Genomic DNA, 24,000 nt, shown 5'->3' with positions numbered 1-24,000 from the left:
TCCAGAAGGATTGGTAGTTACTTAGGTGTGTTTTGAACAGGCCTATCCAGAAGGATTGGTAGTTACCTAGGTGTGTTTTGTACAGGCCTCTCTGGAAGGATTGGTAGTTACCTAGGTGTGTTTTGAACAGGCCTATCCAGAAGGATTGGTAGTTACCTAGGTGTGTTTTGTACAGGCCTCTCTGGAAGGATTGGTAGTTACCTAGGTGTGTTTTGTACAGGCCTATCCAGAAGGATTGGTAGGTACCTAGGTGTGTTTTGAACAGGCCTATCTAGAAGGATTGGTAGTTACCTAGGTGTGTTTTGTACAGGCCTTTCTATCTAGAAGGATTGGTAGTTACCTAGGTGTGTTTTGAACAGGTCTATCTGGAAGGATTGGTAGTTACCTAGGTGTGTTTTGAACAGGCCTATCTAGAAGGATTGGTAGGTACCTAGGTGTGTTTTGAACAGGCCTATCTAGAAGGATTGGTAGTTACCTAGGTGTGTTTTGTACAGGCCTTTCTATCTAGAAGGATTGGTAGTTACCTAGGTGTGTTTTGAACAGGTCTATCTGGAAGGATTGGTAGTTACCTAGGTGTGTTTTGAACAGGCCTATCTAGAAGGATTGGTAGGTACCTAGGTGTGTTTTGAACAGGCCTATCTAGAAGGATTGGTAGTTACCTAGGTGTGTTTTGAACAGGCCTATCCAGAAGGAAGAGTAGCTGTCTTTCAGAAACTCCAGGTTGCTCTTTATGAAGCGGAGTTCGGCAGGATCCTCGATGCTCACCAGAGACGCCCCTTCACACACAATATTCGTATTAATGCTTCTCCATTTACTTTCTTTACGGTTTGTTCTGTCCAAAGAAGTGCAGAGTTCATGGAATACTGGATCCCAATTCCAGTTGTCTCCTTTTCTCCCTGAAGCGTTCACCATCTCACTCCACGCCAGGATGTAAAAGCATTAGATAGGTGTAACAGTCTGTGTACTACATCATTAGATAGGTGTATCAGTCTGTGTACTACATCATTAGATAGGTGTATCAGTCTGTGTCCTACATCATTAGATAGGTGTATCAGTCTGTGTCCTAAAGCATTAGATTAGTGTAATAGTCTGTATCCTAAAGCATTAGATAGGTGTAACAGTCTGTGAACTACATCATTGGATAGGTGGGACACACACTGAAACACCTTTCTTCCACCAATCCAGTCAACCAGTACACACTTGGAGGAGAAGGGTTAGAGAATGGGATATGGGCCCCGTCCAAAATTGCTCCATTTTATAACGGTACCCCGCATAGGGCCTTGATCAAAAGTAGTGCACTATGTAGGGAATAGTGAAGGTGCACTAAGTACTATGCCCTTGGATCTAAGATGAAACTTGCTATCAAATCTGGCATTTTGAACCCTGAAGAGTTCTGAATGAAATGTGTTACATGGCCTCAAGTCTCGTCTCTCTCCTGCCAAGTCAACTTATCAGAAATCACGGGTATTCAATAGGGCGGCATTTTTTGACACACCCTTGGTTTTGAGGCTCCTCCTACCTTTGCGTATACAGCTGGTGGAGGCGTCGGACCACTCAATGTCGTTAATGATGAAGCTGTAGCAGTGCCCTCGGAAAGGCAACCAGGACCAGGGGCTGTTCCTACCGCTGATATCCTCCTCCTCCTGGACACATACCCCGGGGTACTGGGGTGGGGCCGTGGGCGGGACAGCTATGGGGGGAACCAACCAATAGGATTACAGCACTGCACAGGGATCCACCAATAGGATCTCCTCTCTGGAAGAAACTAGCGTATGGGATTACGGCGCTGAATAGGGACCTACAAATAGGTCTGCTGGGGTAGGAGACTGTCACACCTGGTGACTACTAACACACTGGGGTAGGTACCTGTCTCACCTGGTGACTACTAACACACTGGGGTAGGTACCTGTCTCACCTGGTGACTACTAACACACTGGGGTATGTACCTGTCTCACCTGGTGACTACTAACACACTGAGGTAGGTACCTGTCTCACCTAGTGACTACTAACACACTGGGGTAGGTACCTGTCTCACCTGGTGACTACTAACACACTGGGGTATGTACCTGTCTCACCTGGTGACTACTAACACACTGAGGTAGGTACCTGTCTCACCTGGTGACTACTAACACACTGGGGTAGGTACCTGTCTCACATAGTGACTACTAACACACTGGGGTAGGTACCTGTCTCACCTGGTGACTACTAACACACTGGGGTAGGTACCGGTCTCACCTGGTGACTACTAACACACTGGGGTATGTACCTGTCTCACCTGGTGACTACTAACACACCAGGGTAGGTACCTGTCTCACCTGGTGACTACTAACACACTGGGGTAGGTATCTGTTTCACCTGAGGACTACTAAAGCACTCGGGTATGTACCTGTCTCACCTGGGGACTTCTAACACACTGAGGAAGGAGCCTGTCTCACCTGGGGACTACGAACACATTGAGGTAGGTACAGGTCACACCTGGGGACTACTAACACACTGGGGTAGGTGACTGTCTCACCTGGTGACTACTAACACACTGGGGTAGGAGACTGTCTCACCTGGGGACTACGAACACATTGAGGTAGGTACAGGTCACACCTGGGGACTACTAACACACTGGGGTAGGTGACTGTCTCACCTGGTGACTACTAACACACTGGGGTAGGTACCTGTCTCACCTGGTGACTACTAACACACTGGGGTAGGTGCCTGTCTCACCTGGTGACTACTAACACACTGGGGTAGGTGCCTGTCTCACCTGGTGACTACTAACACGCTCGGGTAGGTGACTGTCTCACCTGGTGACTACTAACACACTGGGGTAGGTACCTGTCTCACCTGGTGACTACTAACACACTGGTGTAGGTACCTGTCTCACCTGGTGACTACTAACACACTGGGGTAGGTACCTGTCTTACCTGGTGACTACTAACACACTGGGGTAGGTACCTGTCTCACCAAGAGACTACTAACACACTGAGGTAGGTACCTGTCTCACCTGGTGACTACTAACACACTGGGGTGGGTGACTGTCTCACCTGGTGACTACTAACACACTGGGGTAGGAGACTGTCTCACCTGGTGACTACTAACACAGTGGGGTAGGTACCTGTCTCACCTGGTGACTACTATCACACTGTGGTAGCTACCTGTCTCACCTGGTGACTACTAACACACTGGGGTAGGTACCTGTTTCACCTGGTGACTACTAACAGACTGGGGTAGGTACCTGTTTCACCTGGTGACTACTAACAGACTGGGGTAGGTACCTGTCTCACCTGGTGACTACTAACACACTGGGGTAGGTGACTGTCTCACCTGGTGACTACTAACACACTGGGGTCAGTGACTGTCTCACCTGGAGACTACTAACACACTGGGGTAGGTACCTGTCTCACCTGGTGACTACTAACACACTGAGGTCAGTGACTGTCTCACCTGGTGACTACTAACACACCGGGTTCAGTGACTGTCTCACCTGTGGACTGCTTGCACACACTGGGGTAGGTGTGGTTACAATGGGCTGTCTTCCAGGTGCCTTCCACATCCAGGTAGACACAGGGCCGGTCTCTGCTGGGCTCGCCTGTTGCCCACCGGGCCAGGCTCAAGGGCCAGCCGTCCATCCACCTGAAGTAGCCTTGTGTCTGAAAAGACAAACCACTACAGCTGTAAGTCAGTTTGTAGAGCATGGCGCTTCCAACTTCACTATCATGGGTTTGATTCCTGCTGGCACCTCCCATACCAAAATGTTTTCACGCATGACTGTAAGTCGCGTTGGCATAAAAACATGTTATATTACAGTACACTAGCCTTCCTGACAATCTGAACACCTAGGCTGTATCTCAGAGGAACACCGTTTTGTGGTGCTGTAGACGACCCTGTGGTTGAAACCCACCCGTATCCCCCTACAGCAGTCCCCTGACTTCTTCCCGTCCACCCAGCACATTCCAAAGCCATCTGGCTCCTACAGATAACCATTAACTTCTATCAATTTAATTTATGAAGCCCTTCTTACATCAGCTGATGTCACAAAGTGCTCTACATAAACCCAGCCTAAAACCCCAAACAGCAAGCAATGCAGATGTAGAAGCACCTTGTTACTTCTGATGTAACAACCATTCTCTATCACCCCTCAGATACTATAGTATTACTTCTGATCCATCATGTCTCTAGTATAGCAGTGTTCAAAGTTTCACCCAGAATCCAGCAGTACCAATAACCTGCCTATTCTGATGAGGAGTCTGTGGCACCTGAAGATACAGCTTGTACTGTACCTCATTCCTATTGAGTCCAATCCACAGTGGTGTCTGCAGCTTCAGAGCCTGCAGCTCCAGGTAGGCTGCTGACAGTTCATCCAGGGTGCTAGCCAGCTGGCCCTCCTCAGCCTCACACTGCATCCGGGCTTCGGGCCATGTACAGTTCTGGGGCAGCACCTTGTAAGAGTCGTTGGCCAGCTTCACCCAGCCTCTAGGTAACACTGTCGGGGCCGGGACTGGGATGCCTGAGTCTAGGAGGGCAGAGCAACACTTAGTCACATTACAAATCAGAGGGCTGAGGATGGAGACGAGAAGAAGGATGAAGAAGAGGATGAAGAGGATGAGAGAGAAAGAAGAGGAGAAAGAAAGAAGAGGAAATAGAAGAATGTCTTTGCTCACCAACTTTGCGCTGACAGATGAAGCCGTATGTGTCGTTGCAGGACCTGGTTTCCCATTTTCCCAAGATGGAGGAGGAACTGGCCATCACAGCACACTGAGACAAAGATTAGCAATAATGGACAACATTCACAGTCACAGACTTAATTCTGTCATATAGTAGAGCTTTGAGCAAAATGTAAGGCTAACACTTTAAATAATACATTTTTAATATATTATTATATCCAATTTATTGTGTGTATTTCTCATTTTGAATGGTGATAGTTTGTTTAAATGGATCTTACCTGACTAGCCCGAGAGGAAAGCATATTCATGTACCACTACAATTAGAAAACCAAATGGTATTTATTAAGACATTGTTCTAGAGATAGAAAAAGCTAAGTAAACGACAGGGATTTAGTCAATGTGTTTCAGTATAATATGTAAAAGATGGGGATTTAGTCAATGCGTTTCAGTATAGTATGTAAACGATGGGGATTTAGTCAATGTGTTTCAGCATAATATGTAAACGATTGACTAAATCCCAATGTGTTTCAGGATAATATGTAACCGATGGGGATTTAGTCAATGTGTTTCAGTATAATATGTAACCGACGGGGATTTAGACAGTGTTTCAGTATAATATGTAAACGACGGGGATATAGTCAATGTGTTTCAGCATAATATGTAAACGATGGGGATTTAGTCAGTGTGTTTCAGTATAATATGTAAACGATGGGGATTTAGTCAATGTGTTTCAGTATAATATGTAACGACTGGGATTTAGTCAATGTGTTTCAGTATAATATGTAACGACTGGGATTTAGTCAATGTGTTTCAGTATAATATGTAAACGATGGGGATTTAGTCAGTGTTTCAGTATAATATGTAACGACTGGGATTTAGTCAATGTGTTTCAGTATAATATGTAAATGATGGGGATTTAGTCAATGTGTTTCAGTATAATATGTAAACGATGGGGATTTAGTAAATGTGTTTCAGAATAATAGGTAAACGATGGGGATTTAGTCAAAGTGTTTCAGTATAATATGTAAACGATGGGGATTTAGTAAATGTGTTTCAGAATAATAGGTAAACGATGGGGATTTAGTCAATGTGTTTCAGAATAATAGGTAAACGATGGGGATTTAGTCAATGTGTTTCAGAATAATATGTATCTAAACATATGTACAGTAGGCGTGTCGGTGGGTGTGTGTGGATATCTGTGTTTGTGTATAAATGTGTGTATACAATATATTAAATAGTAAATGAGGATGTCTTGACAGCGTACGTCTTCACCCCCCCAGAGTTACTACTTGGTGGAAGCCCCTTAGGCAGCCATTACAGCTGTGGAACATTTCCAATAAGATTCTACCAACTTACCACAACTCTTAGCGCGACATATATCCGTTGTTTTTGTCAAAACTCTTCAAGCACAGTACATTTTGTTGGAAATCTTTGATGGACAGCAATATTCAAACATTGTTTCAGTTTTTTTAGCAGATTAAAGTCAGAATTGAGACTGAACCATTCAGGAGCACTCAACACCTATTGGAAAGCCATTCTGGTGTGTCTTTAGCATTCAAATGTGTGCAATTAGGCTTTCTTGTCCCTGGGATACTTCCAGGGTTAGGGTTTCTTGTCCCTGGGATAGTCCCAGGGTTAGGGTTTCTTGTCCCTGGGATAGTCCCAGGCTTTCTTGTCCCTGGGATAGTCCCAGGCTTTCTTGTCCCTGGGATAGTCCCAGGCTATCTTGTCCCTGGGATAGTCCCAGGCTTTCTTGTCCCTGGGATAGTCCCAGGCTTTCTTGTCCCTGGGATAGTCCCAGGGTTAGGGTTTCTTGTCCCTGGGATAGTCCCAGGCTTTCTTGTCCCTGGGATAGTCCCAGGCTTTCTTGTCACCTGGGATAGTCCCAGGCTTTCTTGTCACCTGGGATAGTCCCAGGCTTTCTTGTCCCTGGGATAGTCCCAGGCTAACTTGTCCCTGGGACATTCCCAGGCTTTCTTGTCCCTAGGATAGTCCCAGGCTTTCTTGTCCCTGGGATAGTCCCAAGATTTCTTGTCCCTGGGATAGTCCCAACGTTTCTTGTCCCTGGGATAGTCTCAGGCTTTCTTGTCCCTGGGATAGTCCCAAGATTTCTTGTCCCTGGGATAGTCCCAGGGATTTCAGAAGATGGAGGTAAGCTTTCCTTTTCTTTTTTACCTGGGCTCTGCTCATGTCATGTCTTTTGATCCTTACACCTATCACAAAGAGGCTTCCACCAAGTATGAACCCTGGGGTGTGAAAACATACGCAATCAATACATTCTTTCACTTTGAATATGTGGAATAGGTTTATGTAGATCTGTCAGAAAAAATCATAATTGAAGTCCTTTTTGACTTAATTCTAAGGCAGCAAAATGTGAAGACTCTGCAAAGCAGGTGTAGACTTTCACTAGGTCCTGTGTGTGTACGTCTGTGTTTACTTAAAGTTTAAAGGGACTTTACCGGAGGATAGTGATGCCATTCCGATATTATAATCTGCGACCGTCTCTACAATTAAGAAACAAAATATGATATATTAGGGGTATTTATTAAGAAACATTACTGGTTTAGGGATAAAATGAGCAAATTAAACTCAAAGTAAACTACTACATCATGTCCAGTGTGCCAACCAGTGTTCCAGGCTGTAATGTATCTGTATATTATGTCAAATGTTTACTCAATTTTCACCACTATGCAAATTTGAGGTCTGCTTTGCTCAAACTTGAAAGTTGTGAAAATTATGTTCAACTTCCAGCGTACGTTTACTGTGAACACTGAGGCTGTACCCACTATAAGTTACAGTTTTACTGTGAACACTGAGGCTGTACCCACTATAAGTTACAGTTTTACTGTGAACACTGAGGCTGTACCCGCTTTAAGTAACAGTTTTACTGTGAACACCGAGACTGTACCTGCTTTAAGTTACAGTTTTACTGTGAACACTGAGGCTGTACCTGCTTTAAGTTACAGTTTTAACAGTGGACAAGTAGGCAACTCTGGCTCTTTGATCATAATGTTGGCCTACCAGAGAGGCCTACCATCAAAAACAATGGAGAAAATGCATCCCATAACATTTTAACATGGAAATAGCTGTTCTATCATTCAGTCTTCAGTAGCAGCGAATGTGTGGTGTTCAATATAGACCTATATTCCATGAGACTTTTGAAAAACACATGCAGGGCTTGACATTAACCTGTTAATCCAAATTTGGTTGGAAATCTTTGATGGACAGCAATATTCAAACTTTGTTCCTGTTTTTTTAAGCAGATTAAAGTCAGAACTGAGACTGTAACATTCAGGAGCATTCAACACCTACTGGAAAGCCATTCTGGTGTGTCTTTGGCATTCAAATGTGTGCAATTAGGCTTTCTTGTCCCTGGGATAGTCCCAGGCTTTCTTGTCCCTGGATTGTCCCAGGGTTTCATGTCCCTGGGATAGTCCTTGGGTTTCTAGTCCCTGGGATAGTCCCAGGGTTAGGGTTTCTTGTCCCTGGATAGTCCCAGGGTTTCTTGTCCCTGGGTTAGTCCCAAGGTTTCTTGTCCCTGGGATAGTCCCTGGGTTTCTTGTCCCTGGAACAGTCCCAGGCTTTCTTGTCCCTGGGATAGTCCCAGGGTTAGGGTTTCTTGTCCCTGGATAGTCCCAGGCTTTCTTGTCCCTGGGATAGTCCCAGGGTTAGGCTTTCTTGTCCCTGGGATAGTCCCAGGGTTTCTTGTCCCTGGGATAGTCCCAGGGTTTCCTGTCATAGTCCCAGGGTTTCTTGTCCCTGGGATAGTCTCAGGCTTTCTTGTCCCTGGGATAGTCCCAGGGTTTCTTGTCCCTGAGAAAGTCCCAGGCTTTCTTGTCCCTGGGATAGTCCCAGGCTTTCTTGTCCCTGGGATAGTCCCAGGGTTAGGGTTTCTTGTCGCTGGGATTGTCCCAGGGTTTCATGTCCCTGGGATAGTCCCAGGGTTTCTAGTCCCTGGGATAGTCCCAGGGTTAGGGTTTCTTGTCCCTGGATAGTCCCAGGGTTTCTTGTCCCTGAGATAGTCCCAGGGTTTCTTGTCCCTGGGATGGTCCCAGGGTTTCTTGTCCCTGGGATAGTCCCAGGGTTTCTTGTCCCTGGGATAGTCCCAGGGTTTCTTGTCCCTGGGATAGTCCCAGGGTTTCTTGTCCCTGGGGCAGTCCCAGGGTTTCTTGTCCCTGGGATAGTCCCAGGGTTTCTTGTCCCTTGGATAGTCCCAGGCTTTCTTGTCCCTGGGATAGTCCCAGGGTTTTTTGTCCCTGGGAAAGTCCCAGGGATAGGGATTCGTGTCCCTGGATTGTCCCAGGCTTTCTTATCCATGGGATAGTACCAGGCTTTCTTGTCCCTGGGATAGTCCCAGGGTTAGGGTTTCGTGTCCCTGGATTGTCCCAGGGTTAGGGTTTCTTGTCCCTGGGTTAGTCCCAGGGTTTCTTGTCCCTGGGATAGTCCCAGGGTTCCTTGTCCCTGGGATAGTCCCAGGGTTTCTTGTCCATGGATAGTCCCAGGGTTTCTTGTCCCTGAGATAGTCCCAGGGTTTCTTGTCCCTGGGATAGTCCCAGGGTTTCTTGTCCCTGGGATGGTCCCAGGGTTTCTTGTCCCTGGGATAGTCCCAGGGTTTCTTGTCCCTGGGACAGTCCCAGGGTTTCTTGTCCCTGGGATAGTCCCAGGGTTCCTTGTCCCTGGGATAGTCCCATGGTTTCTTGTCCATGGATAGCCCCAGGGTTTCTTGTCCATGGATATAGCCCCAGGGTTTCTTGTCCCTGGATATTTCCAGGGTTTCTTGTCCCTGGGATAGTCCCAGTGTTTCTTGTAACTGGGATAGTCCCAGGGTGTCTGGTCCCTGGGATAGTCCCAGGATTTTCAGAAGATGGAGGTAAGCTTTCCTTTTCTTTTTTACCTAGGCTCTGCTCAAGTAATGTCTTTTGATCCTGACACCTTCCCCAAAGAGGCTTCCACCAAGTATGAACTCTGGGGTGTTTCCACCAAGTATGAACTCTGGGGTGTTTCCACCAAGTATGAACTGTGGGGTGTGAAGACATACACAATCAATACATTCTTTGTTTATTTTATGAATTTAAAACATTTTCTCCAACTTTCTTTCACTTTGAATATGTGGAATAGGTTTGTGTAGATCTGTCAGAAAAAAACATACATTTAATTAAAAAAGGAATTAAATTAAGGCAGCAAAATGTGAAGACTCTGCAAAGCAGGTGTAGACTTTCACTAGGTCCTGTGTGTGTACTTCTGTGTTTACTTAAAGTTTAAAGGGACTTTACCTGACGATAGTGATGCCATTCCGATGGGAACATCTGCGACAGTCTCTACAATTACGAAACAAAATATGATATATTAGAGGTATTTATTAAGAAACATTACTGGTTTAGGGATAAAATGAGCAAATTAAACTCAAAGGAAACTACTACATCATGTCCAGTGTGCCACACAGTGTTCCAGGCTGTAATGTATGTGTATATTATGTCAGATGTTTACTCACTTTTCACCACTAAGCAAATTTAAGGTCTGCTTTGCGCAAACTTGAAAGTTGTGAAAATTATGTCCAACTTCCAGTGCACATTTACTGTGAACACTGAGGCTGTACCCACTATAAGTTACAGTTTTACTGTGAACACAGACTGTACCCACTAAAAGTTACAGTTTTACTGTGAACACTGAGGCTGTACCCACTATAAGATACAGTTTTACGGTGAACACTGAGGCTGTACCCACTATAAGTTACAGTTTTACTGTGAACACTGAGGCTGTCCCTGCTTTAAGTTACAGTTTTACTGTGAACACTGAGGCTGTACCTGCTTTAAGTTACAGTTTTACTGTGAACACTGAGGCTGTACCTGCTTTAAGTTACAGTTGTACCAATGTGTGGTGTTCAATATAGGCCTACATTCCATGAGACATGCAGGACTTGACATTAACCTGTTCATCCACTTGTCCTTCAGACTGAATGTGTTGTTTGATGCCAGAAACATCTTACGTTATTATTCCCATACAATTATTACATAGAATCATACAAATTATTCTACCCTCTGCCTATTGGCTACTTAGCTTATCCTGTTATGACTAGGGGGCAGTATTTTCACGGCCGGATAAAAAACGTACCCGATTCAATCTGATTATTACTCCTGCCCAGAAACTAGAATATGCATATTATTATTAGCTTTGGATAGAAAACACTCCAAAGTTTCTAAAACTGTTTGAATGGTGTCTGTGAGTATAACAGAACTCATATGGCAGGCAAAAACCTGAGAAGATTCCTTACAGGAAGTGCCCTCTCTGACAAGATCTTGTTCTTCTTGTCTCTGTTTATTGAAGACTGAGGATCTTTGCTGTAACGTGACACTTCCTGCGGCTCACATATGCTCTCAGAGCCCGGGAAAAAGCTGAATGATATCGAGGCAGCCCCAGGCTGAAACACATTTGCGCTTTTGCCAAGTGGTCTATCAGCGGACAATGGGACTCATGCTCGTGCACGAGACGACACCATGTTTTAATTCTATCGTCTTTGAACGGATTTTTACGAGAAAATTAGCATGGAATATTTAGAAATGTTTTGTCACGAAATGCGTCGTGCTCGTAACCCTTCTTTACCATTCGGATAGTGTCTTGAACGCACGAACAAAACGCCGCTGTTTGGATATAACTATGGATTATTTGGGACCAAACCAACATTTGTTATTGAAGTAGAAGTCCTGGGAGTGCATTCTGACGAAGACAGCAAAGGTAATAACATTTTTCTTATAGTAAATCTGACTTTGGTCAGGGCTAAACTTGGTCGGTGTCTAAATGGCTAGCCGTGATGGCTGGGCTATCTACTGAGAATATTGCAAAATGTGCTTTCACCGAAAGCTATTTTAAAATCGGACATATCGAGTGCATAGAGGAGTTCTGTATCTATAATTCTTAAAATAATTGTTATGTTTTTTGTGAACGTTTATCATGAGTAATTTAGTAAATTCACCGGAAGTTTGCGGGGGGTATGCTAGTTCTGAACGTCACATGCTAATGTAAAAAAGCTGTTTTTTGATATAAATATGAACTTGATTGAACAAAACATGCATGCATTGTATAACATAATGTCCTAGGGTTGTCATCTGATGAAGATCATCAAAGGTTAGTGCTGCATTTAGCTGTGGTTTTGTTTTTTGTGACATTATATGCTAGCTTGAAAAATGAGTGTCTGATTATTTCTGGCTGGGTACTCTCCTGACATAATCTAATGTTTTGCTTTCGCTGTAAAGCCTTTTTGAAATTGGACAGTGTGGTTAGATAAAGGAGAGTCTTGTCTTTAAAATGGTGTAAAATAGTCATATGTTTGAAAAATTGAAGTTTTTGGATTTTAGAGGAGTTTGTATTTCGCGCCACGCCCATCATTGGATATTGGAGCAGGTGTTCCATTAGCGGAACGTCTAGATGTAAGAGGTTATTCAAGACCGTCTCAAAATACAACACCGCCCCTTTAAGATATAAAAAAAAGCTCTTTACCTGACTGGCTATTCAAAGATGGACAGAAATGCACACATTTTGTACTTTTGTAGGAAGAAACCACTGCCCCATTGTTATTATTTTATTTCACCTTTATTTAACCAGGTCGGCCAGTTGAGAACAAGTTCTCATTTACAACTGCGACCTGGCCAAGATAAAGCAAAGCAGTGCGACCAAAAACAACACAGAGTTACACATGGAATAAACAAAACATACAGTCAATAACACAATAGAAAAGTCTATATACAGTGTGTGCAAATGAAGTAACGAGGTAAGGCAATAAATAGGCCAAAAGTGGCGAAAGTAATTACAATTTAGCAGATTTACAATGGAGTGATATATGCAGATGAGGATGAGGATGTGCAAGTAGTGACACTGGTGTGCAAAAGAGCAGGAAAACAAAACAAATATGGGGATGAGGTAGGTAGTTGGTTGGTTGGATGGGCTATTTACAGATGGACTATGTACAGCTGCAGCGATCGGTAACCTGCTCTGACAGCTGACGCTTAAAGTTAGTGAGGGAGATATAAGCCTCCAACTTCAGTGATTTTTGCAGTTCGTTCCAATCATTGGCAGCAGAGAACTGGAAGGAAAGGCGGCCAAAGAGGTGTTGGCTTTGGGGATGACCAATGAAATATACCTGCTGGAGCGCGTGCTATAGGTGGGTGTTGCTATAGTGACCAGTGAGCTGAGATAAGGCAGAGCTTTACCTAGCAAAGACTTATAGATGACCTGGAGCCAGTGGGTTTGGCGACGAATATGTAGCGAGGAGAAGCCAACGAGAGCATACAGGTCACAGTTGTGGGTAGTATATGGGGCTTTGGTGACAAAATGGATGGCACTGTGATAGACTGCATTCAATTTGCTGAGTAGAGTGTTGGAGGCTATTTTGTAAATGACATCGCTGAAGTCAAGAAATGGTAGGATAGTCAGTTTTACGAGGGTATGTTTGACAGCATGAGTGAAGGAGGCTTTGTTGCAAAATAGGAAGCCGATTCTAGATTTAATTTTGGATTGGAGATGCTTAATGTGAGTCTGGAAGGAGAGTTTACAGTCTAACCAGACACTGCGGTATTTATAGTTGTCCACATATTCTAAGTCAGAACCGTCCAGAGTAGTGATGCTAGTCGGGTGGGCAGGTGCGGGCAGCGATCAGTTTCGTTTTACTAGCGATTAAGAGCAGTTGGAGGCCACGGAAGGAGTGTTGTATGGCATTGAAGCCCGTTTGGAGGTTTGTTAACACAGTGTCCAAAGAAGGGCATCAGATGTATACAGAATGATGTCGTCTGCGTAGAGTTGGATCAGAAATCACCAGCAGCAAGAGTGACATCTTTGATGTATACAGAGAAGAGAGTCGACCCGAGAATTGCAACCTGTGGCAGCCCCATAGAGACTGCCATAGGTCCGGACAACAGGCCCTCTGATTTGACATAATGAACTCTGTCTGAGAAGTAGTTGGTGAACCAGGGGAGGCAGTCATTATAGAAACCAAGGCTGTTGAGTCTGCCAATAAGAATACGGTGATTGGCAGAGTCGAAAGCCTTGACCAGTTCGATGAAGATGGCTGCACTCTACTGTCTGTTATTGATACCGGTTATGATATCGTTTTGGACCTTGAGCGTGGCTGAGGTGCACCCATGACCAGCTCAGAAACCAGATTTCATAGCGGAGAAGGTACGGTGAGATTCGAAATGGTCGGTGATATGTTTGTTCATTTGGCTTTCGAAGACTTTAGAAAGGTAGGGCAGGATAGATATAGGTCTGTAACAGTTTAGGTCTGGAGTGTCACCCCCTTTGAAGAGGGGGATGACCGCGGCCGCTTTCCAATCTCCAGGAATCTCAGACGATACGAAAGAGATGTTGAACAGACTTGTAATAGGGGTTGCAAAAATGGCGGCGGATAATTTTAAGAAGAGAGGGTCCAGATTTTCTAGCCCAGCTGATTTGCAGGGATCCAGATTTTGCAGCTCTTTCAGAACATCAGCTGTCTGGATTTGGGCGAAGGAGAAGCGGGGAGGGGGTGGGTGCTGGGTGCTGAGCTGTTGGCCGGGGTTGGGGTAACCAGGTGGAAAGCATGGCCAGACGTAGAGAAATGCTTATTGAAACTGTTGACTGGAAATGAGCTAGAACTGGGCTAATAACTAGCTAACTAGCAAAACATACACCGGTGGCTACATGTAGCTCTCTCTTTGATCTCAGAACAAGAGCATCTACAACCGACCGCTCGTACTGTAGCCTAAACACAGTGAACGGCACAGATCCATATATGGCTATTTGCTTATAGGCCTACTGCAGCTCTGATTGGTAATGTGGCACCGGTCTGTGTAGAGTACAGGCTGAGTCCTGCCTGTCAATAGAATCCTACTCCAATGAGCTCTGCCTACAAGAAAATCTCTTGCACAGTTAGTTTTGCATACTAAGTCTTGCATAGTTCGTTTTGTGTCGGTATTTTACATTAAAATTGGCTAACATTGTGCTGATTCGATTACAATTCCCACAGTAGAGCGAAACACTGTTAACTGAAGAGGAAAACTAGAGAAAGGTGAGTGAAGTTCAATCTCGTGCTTTTCTGCAGTTTAGGCGGGAACATTGATTATGTCTTATGTGAATGTTTTGTTTATGTTTAAATGTGTAAATGTCTGCTTGGTCGTCATGCCTACGACCAGCTGTGGTATATTGGCCGTGGAACACAACCCTCGGCCCTCATTGCTTAGGTAAATGTGTGTACATGCGTACCTTCATGAAATCGAAGTTTAAGTATTTGACTGCCTGGCCATCGGTCCAAACAAACGCGTCCCGGTTTAAGTTACTCAGTCCAATCCACAGGTCAGTAGCACCAGAAGTCATCTGGGTCGTCAGAAACGCTGCAACCATAGAGATAGATAGAGGACTCATCCTTATATCTGTTTCATTATAGCATATGTGACAGCATGAGCAGCACCATAGAGATAGATAGAGGACTCATCTTTATATATGTGTCATTATATAGTCTGTGACAGCATGAGCAGCACCATAGAGATAGATAGAGGACTCATCCTTATATCTGTGTCATTATATAGTCTGTTACAGCATGAGCAGCTCCATAGAGATAGATAGAGGACTCATCCTTATATCTGTGTCATTATAGAGTCTGTGACAGCATGAGCAGCTCCATAGAGATAGATAGAGGACTCATCCTTATATCTGTGTCATTATAGAGTCTGTGACAGCATGAGCAGCTCCATAGACGTTAAAATAATCTCACCTTGCTCCCGCCTATTGGTGATGGACGCCAGGTTAGCTCCCATGGATTGGCAGAACGATCTGGCCTCGAGCCAGGTTCTAGGTTCCCGGTATCCAGTCAGTTTGTAGCACTATAAATAAATCAATAAGCAATTAATCAAGTTGATTGATTATAGGCAAACACTTTGAGTTAGACTTCCATTCTCAAAGCATGTTGTAAAACTGTATCGTCTGTTTTCATGTGAAAGACATTTAACCTGTTGGGGCTAGGGGGCGGTATTTGCACGGCCGGATAAAAAACGTACCCGATTTAATCTGTTTACTACTCCTGCCCAGTAACTAGAATATGCATATAATTTGATTTGGATAGAAAACACCCTAAAGTTTCTAAAACTGTTTGAATGGTGTCTGTGAGTATAACAGAACTCATTTGGCAGGCCAAAACCTGAGAAGATTCCAAACAGGAAGCGCTCTCTCTGACCATTTCATGGCCTTCTTGATCATCTCTAACCAAAACAGGGGATCTCTGGCATGACGTGAAATTTTCTAACACTCCCATAGGCTCTCAGAAGGCGCCAGAAAGCTGAATGGTGGCTTTGCAGGCCCTGGCTGAAAAACATTAGCGCATTTTGTAAGTGGTCGATCTGAGAACAATGACACTGGGGTGCGCGTGCCCGAGCTGACACCATGTTTACTTTCTCTCTCTTTGAACGTAAACAACCACTCCCGGTCGGAATATTATCGCTTTTTTAAGAGAAAAATGGCATAAAAATGTATTTTAAACAGCGGTTGACATGCTTCGAAGTACGGTAATGGAATATTTAGACATTTTTTGTCACGAAACGCGTCGGGCGCGTCACCCTTATTTACCCTTCGGATAGTGTCTTGAACGCACGAACAAAACGCCGCTATTTGGATATAACTATGGATTATTTGGGACCAAACCAACATTTGTTATTGAAGTAGAAGTCCTGGGAGTGCATTCTGACGGAGAACACCAAAGGTAATCAAACTTTTCTAATAGTAAATCGGAGTTTGGTGAGTACCACACTTTGTGGGTGTCAAAAAAGCTAGCCTGTGATGGCTGGGCTATCTACTCAGAATATTGCAAAATGTGCTTTCACCGAAAAGCTATTTTAAAATCGGACATAGCGAGTGCATATAGGAGTTCTGTATCTATAATTCTTAAAAGAATTGTTATGTTTTTTGTGAACGTTTATCGTGAGTAATTTAGTAAATTCACCGGAAGTGTTCGGTGGGAATGCTAGTCACATGCTAGTCACATGCTAATGTAAAAAGCTGTTTTTTGATATAAATATGAACTTGATTGAACAAAACGTGCATGTATTGTATAACATAATGTCCTAGGTGTGTCATCTGATGAAGAACATCAAAGGTTAGTGCTGCATTTAGCTGTGGTTTGGGTTTATGTGACATTATATGCTAGCTTGAAAAATGGGTGTCTGATTATTTCTGGCTGGGTACTCTGCTGACATAATCTAATGTTTTGCTTTCGTTGTAAAGCCTTTTTGAAATCGGACAGTGTGGTTAGATTAACGAGAGTCTTGTCTTTAAAATGGTGTAAAATAGTCATATGTTTGAGAAATTGAAGTAATAGCATTTCTAAGGTATTTGAATATCGCGCCTCGGGATTCCACTGGCTGTTGAGTAGGTGGGACGCAAGCGTCCCACTGGCCCAGAGAGGTTAAAATATTATTATCACATAATTATGATTATATCACTCCTCCTGTGTAACCTTTGATCTCTGACCTTAGGATCCATTCTCTCCTCTTACTGACCTTAGACTGGTAGAGGATCCATTCCGGGGGGCAGCCTCCTGTGGGGGGGGCAGTAGGGGGCACGGTGCTGTTCACTGGGGGGGAACCACTCCTCTCACAGATGGACCTCATTTCAGTGCCACAGTTATAGTCATGCCAGAAACCTGAACACACAGTTATAGTCATGCCAGAAACCTGAACACACAGTTATAGTCATGCCAGAAACCTGAACACACAGTTATAGTCATGCCAGAAACCTGAACACACAGTTATAGTCATGCCAGAAACCTGAACACACAGTTATAGTCATGCCAGAAACCTGAACACACAGTTATAGTCATGCCAGAAACCTGAACACACAGTTATAGTCATGCCAGAAACCTGAACACACAGTTATAGTCATGCTAGAAACCTGAACACACAGTTATAGTAGACCTAGTCATGCCATTGAGTTATGTGGTAACCAGCTCCAAGATTCAGAATGAAAATAACTGAATGGAAGTTCTTATAAGAGAGTAACATTTTTGGGCCACATTTCATCTTTAGCTCACCATTGTAGCTGGCAACACAGTTCTCATCGTTGTTCTTGAAGTCCGGCTGGTTGTTGTCCCATCTCTGGAATACTACTGGGGAACCGTCCATCCACCTGGACAGAACACAGTACACAATAACTCAGAACACAAGAATTCAAGAACACAGAACACATTAACTCAGAACACAAGAATTCAAGAACACAGAACATGTGAACTCAGAACACAAAACATAAGATATTGAATATCCCTTTGAGCATGGTGAAGTTATTAATTACACTTTGGATGGTGTACACCCAGTCACTACAAAGATACATGCGTCCGTAACTAAGATGCTGGAGAGGAAGGAAACCGCTCAGGGAGTTCACCATGAGGCCAATGGTGACATTAAACCAGTGTAATGGCTGTGATAGGAGAACACTTAGAATGGATCAACAATCACAATACTAACCTAAATGATATAATGAAAAGAAGGAAGCCTGTACTGAATAAAAAATAAGTCAACAAGGCACTAAAGTAATTTGGCAAAGCGTTTAACTTTTTGTCCTGAATACAAAGTGTTATGTTTGGGGAAAATCCAATACAACACATCACTGAGTACCACTCTTCATATTTCAATCATAGTGGTGGCTGCATCATGTTATGGGTATGCCTGTCATCGTTAAGGACTGGGGAGGTTTTCAGGATAAAAGGAATGGAGCGTAGCACAAGCAAAATCCTAGAGGAAAACCTGGTTCAGTCTGCTTTCCACCTGACACTGGGAGACGAATTCCCCTTTCAGCAGAACAACAACCTAAAACACAAGGCCAAATTTACACTGGAGGTTTGCTTACCAAGAAGACAGCGAATGTTCCTGAGTGGCCGATATTAAAGTTTTGACTTAAATCTACTTGAAAATCTAGGGCAAAACCTGAAAATGGTTGTCTAGCAATGATCAACAACCAATTTGACAGAGCTTGAATAATGTTTTAAAGAATAATGGGCAAATGTTGCAGAATCCAGGTGTGAAAAGCTCTTAGAGACTTACCCAGAAAGACTCACAGCTGTAATCGCTGCCAAGTGTGATTCTAACATGTATTCACTCAAGAGGTGTAAATACTTATGTAAATGAGATATGTCTGTATTTTCAATAAATGTGTAAACATTTCTAAAAACAAGTTTGTACTTTGTCATTATGGGGTATTGTGTGTAGATTTGTGAGAGAAAAAATACTATTTAATCCATTTTGAATTCAGGCTGTATCAACAGAATGAAGAATAAATCAAGGGGTATGAATCCTTTCTGAAGGAACTGTATGTATATGGTAGTGGGGTATCCCTGGAACCTCCTACTGCATTTTCAACATTTCTGATTAGTCAGGAAGTAATACAAACAACAAATCAAAATAATTTATTTCAATTTTTATATTTTAAGCCATCCTAATTGGGTGGGCCAGTATTCAATCTGGCAGGGCCTCTGCCCAGCATGGCCTGCCGTGGCTTCTCCTCTGCACGAAACATGGAACACAGAAAGAACACGGACAATACACAGAAAATATGCTGCGTTCTTGCAATGCCGGAATGTTCAGAAATACAACTTCTAAACACGGCACAATGAGTTGTGTGCATTCACATGCTTTGACCTGGCTGAGAACGTCAACTGGCTAATTTCTAAGTAGCTACGCCAACCATGAACAAAAAGCGCAGCCATCACGCTCTCATCCAAATTATATTGTTAAATAAAAGGTCCAAATAAATTGGGATAAATAATGTTTTGTCAAGTTATGTTCTTGGTAGCTGACGTCAGAGTTCAGCATGTCTGAAAAGTCTCCAACTGGAGGGCCTTTTAAATTGACTTCTCCCAGAAAGGAAGCTTGTATTTCAGAGTTTCTAAAATGTCATGAACGCAGCAATAGAACAGCGGTTTGACACCACCAGTTTAGAAGTGATATAAAAAACGTTTTATTTTTATTTGTTTGATAATCTTATTTTACTCGTTTTATACTCACCCGAAAGAGCGATCAAGATCAACTGTTAGCCCGATGTAATGGATTCCCAAATGCTCTTTATTGATCTGAATAAAGAGCAATTAACATTAGGAACTAGCTGTCATGGAGTCAACATGGGGTACCGTCTGTTTCGACACCTTGTAGAGTCCAAGCCCTGACGAATTGAGGGCAAAAGGGGGTGCAACTCAATGTTAGAAAGGTGTTCTTAATGTTTTGTGGATTCAGTGTATATCAGTGGTGGGAAAATTGCCCAATTATCATAATTGAGTAAAAGTAAAGATACCTTAATATAAAATGAAAGTCACCCAGTAAAATACTTCTTGAGTAAAAGTCTAAAAGTATGTTTTTAAATATACTTAAGTATCAAAACTAAATGTCAAATTCCTTATATTGAGCAAATATTTCTTATTTACGGCTAGCCAGGTGCACACTCCAACACTGAGACATCATATACAAACGAAGCCTTTGTGTTCCGTGAGGCCGTGAGTCCGTCAGATCAGAGGCAGTAGGGATTACCAGGGATGTTCTCTTGATTAGTGTGTGAATTGGACCCTTTTCCTGTCCTGCTAAGCATTCAAAATTGTACTTTGGGTGTGAGGGAAAATGTATGGAGTAAAAAGTACATAATTTCATTAGGAATGTATTGAAGTAAAAGTAAAAGTTGTCAAAAATTATGAATAGTAAAGTACAGATACCCCCCAAAACGACTTAAGTAGTACTTTAAAGTATTTTTACTTAAGTACTTTACACCACTGGTGTATATAGCTCTGCCAACGTGTTTGAAGGCAGGACTATAGCGAAACTATAGGTGTTTACCTTTTTCCATAGAAATGTATTTTCTGTTAGTCCGTTGATAACAACAAGGTCCCCATGCCTCTGCTGACAGTAGTGTCTGGCGTCCTCCATGGCCAGCAGTTCAGAATTAAAGTAATATTGAGAGCCTCCAAACTCCAGCCAGCCATCCTCTGTCACATTATACTCTAGACAGGATTAGAAAATACTCAAATAAGTTATCTGCTTGGTCTAGACTAGAGACCAAGCACATAAGTCCCCTCTAGAGACCAAGCAGATAAGTCCCCTCTAGAGACCAAGCAGATAAGTCCCCTCTAGAGACCAAGCAGTAAGTCCCCTCTAGAGACCAAGCAGATAAGTCCCCTCTAGAGACCAAGCAGATAAGTCCCCTCTAGAGACCAAGCAGGGATTTGTCCTATCGGTCTCTTGAGGGGACTTGTCAAAGGCCGTTTGGACTGTGTTCCAAAGTTCCCACTAGCATACCACAATGCGTCTTCAAAATATTTATACTTTTAATGTGGTGAGCTCATTCATTTATTCATTAATTTAAGAGTGATAGACAACTCATCAACACTTGCCAATATTTTCCAGGGAGTCCTGGGAGCTATGGGATGCGTACTGTCAAGGGGACTTACCAGGGATGGCGTTGTTGGGAGGAGGTAGTGGGGTCACTCCTGTAATGCCACAGAGAAAGAGGAGGAGAATGGAGAAGAGAAGAGGAGAGAGAAGTCTGTGTTAGCTCACTAAGCTAAAGCCTTCTGGTCCCAGTAAGGTTACTAATCATGCACGTGAGGTCGACTAAAATACTTCCGTCCCACAGACAGAGGCGCTACATCCTGAATGTCTTCCTTTTATAGTGTTGCACTTTTGACCAGAACCTCATTGCACACCTAGTGGCCAGAGACTTTAATGCAGGGAAACTTAAATCAGTTCTACCTCATTTCTACCAGCATGTTACATGTGCAACCAGAGAAAAAAAACACTAGACCACCTTTACTCCACACACAGAGACGCTTACAAAGATTTCCCTCGCCCTCCATTTGGCAAATCTGACCATAACTATCCACCTGATTCCTGTTAACAAGCAAAAACTAAAGCAGGAAGTACCAGTGACTCGCTCGATTTGGAAGTGTTCAGATGACGCAGATGCTAAGCTAGAGTACTGTTCTGCTAGCACAGACTGGAAAATGTTCCGGGATTCTTCCGGAGGCATTGAGGAGTACACCACATCAGTCAATGGCTTCATCAATAAGTGCATCGACAACGTCATCCCCACAGTGACCATATGTACATACCTCAACCAGAAGGATACATACCTCAACCATGGATTACAGGCAACATCTGCACTGAGCTAAAGAGTAGAGCTGCTGCTTTCAAGGAGCAGGACTCTAACCCGGAAACTAATCAGAAATCCCGCTATGCCCTTCAATGAACCATCAAACAGGCAAAGGGTCAATACAGGACAAAGATTGAATCCCACTACACCGGCTCCGATGCTCGTCGGATGTGGCAGGGCTTGCAAACTATTACAGACTACAAAGGGAAGCACAGCCGCAAGCTGCCCATTGACGCAAGCCTACCAGATGAGCTAAATTGCTTCTATGCGTGCTTTGAGGCAAGCAACACTGAAGCATGCATGAGAGCACCAGCTGTTCTGGATGACTGTGTGATCACACTCTCCGTAGCCGATGTGAGTAAGACCTTTATACAGGTCAACACTCACAAGGCCGCAGAGACAGATGGATTACCAGGACGTGTACTCCAAGCATGCGCTAACCAACTGGCAAGTGTATTCACTGACATTTTCAATCTGTCCCTAACCGGGTCTGTAACATGAAACATGTTTCAAGCAGATTGCCATAATGCCTGTGCCCAAGAACACCAAGGTAACCTGCCTAAATGACGACCGACCCGCAGCACTCACGTCTATAACCATGAAGTGCTTTGAAAGGCTGGTCATGGCTCACATCAACACCATTACCCAGAAACCTTAGACCCACTCCAATTTGCATACCGACCCAACAGATGACACAATCTCTATTGCACTCCACACTGCCCTTTCCCACCTGGACAAAAGGAACACCTACGTGAGAATGCTATTCATTGACTACAGCTCAGGGTTCAACACCATAGTGCCCTCAAAGCTCATCACTAAGCTAAGGACCCTGGGACTAAACACCTCCCTCTGCAACTGGATCCTGGACTTTCTGACGGGCCGCCCCCAGGTGGTAAGGGTAAGTAACAACAAATCTGCCACGCTGATCCTCAACACAGGGGCCTCTCAGGGGTGCGGGCTCAGTCCCCTCCTGTACTCCCTGTTCACTCAATACTGCATGGCCAAGCATGACTCCAACACCATCATTAAGTTTGCTGACGACACAACAGTGGTAGGCCTGATCACCGACAACGATGAGTCAGCCTATAGGGAGGAGGTCAGAGACCTGGCAGTGTGGTGCCAGGATAACAACCTCTCCCTCAACGTGATCAAGACAAAGGAGATGATCGTGGACTACAGGAAAAGGAGGGCCAAGCACGCCCCAATTCTCATCGATGGGGCTGTAGTGGAGCAGGTTGAGAGCTTCAAGTTCCTTGGTGTCCACATCAACAACAAACTATCATGGTCCAACCACACCAAGACAGTCGTGAAGAGGGCACGACCACTGCTATTCCCCTCAGGAGGCTGAAAAGGTGTGTCATGGATCCTCAGATCCTCAGAAAGTTCTAAAGCTGCACCACCAAGAGCATCCTGACTGGTTGCATCAACGCCTGGTATGGCAACTGAGATGCAGTGCCTTAGACCGCTGCGCCACTCGGGAGTCCCATATAGCGTCGCTACTGTTATTTTATTGATGCTCTTTAATTATTTGTTATTTTTAGATTATCTTTTTTTCTTTGTTTTTAATTAAATGTTTTCTTTATTCATTTTTTTACTTCAGTTTATTTAGTAAATACTTTCTGAACACTTGTTTTTCTTTAAACTGCATTGTTGGTTAATTAAGGGCTTGTAAGTAAGCATTTCACTGTAAGGTCTACATCTGTTGTATTCGGCACATGTGACAAATACATACAATTTAATTTGATTTTATATATGGTCTTTTGTGCCATTTAAGACGCAGCCACAGTCAGACTGAGAGACTCTATACATTACATTACCTTCAGGGATCTCACACAGCCAGTCATTGAGCCATACATTACCTTTAGGGATCTCACACAGCCAGTCATTGAGCCATACAATACCTTTAGGGATCTCACACAGCCAGTCATTGAGCCATACAATACAGTACATTTAGGGATCTCACACAGTCAGTCATTGAGCCATGCATTACAGTACATTTAGGGGTCTCACACAGTCAGTCATTGAGCCATACATTGCAATACCTTTAGGGATCTCACACAGCCAATCATTGAGCCATACATTACCTTTAGGGGTCTCACACAGCCAGTCATTGAGCCATACAATACCTTCAGGGATCTCACACAGCCAGTCATTGAGCCATACATTACAGTACCTTCAGGGATCTCACACAGTCAGTCATTGAGCC

The 24,000-nt window shown here is 43.8% G+C and overlaps 1 pseudogene; it reads right to left on the bottom strand.

Moving 5' to 3' along the window:
* Nucleotides 1-24,000, bottom strand: part of LOC115184564 (macrophage mannose receptor 1-like) — a 37,443-nt pseudogene that overhangs the window by 2,340 nt on the left and 11,103 nt on the right.

The sequence above is a fragment of the Salmo trutta genome, unplaced genomic scaffold, assembly GCF_901001165.1.
Source record: "Salmo trutta unplaced genomic scaffold, fSalTru1.1, whole genome shotgun sequence".
NCBI lineage: Eukaryota > Metazoa > Chordata > Actinopteri > Salmoniformes > Salmonidae > Salmo > Salmo trutta.
The sequence above is the reverse complement of the archived record's forward strand: the minus strand, read 5'-3'. Positions and strand labels throughout refer to the sequence as shown.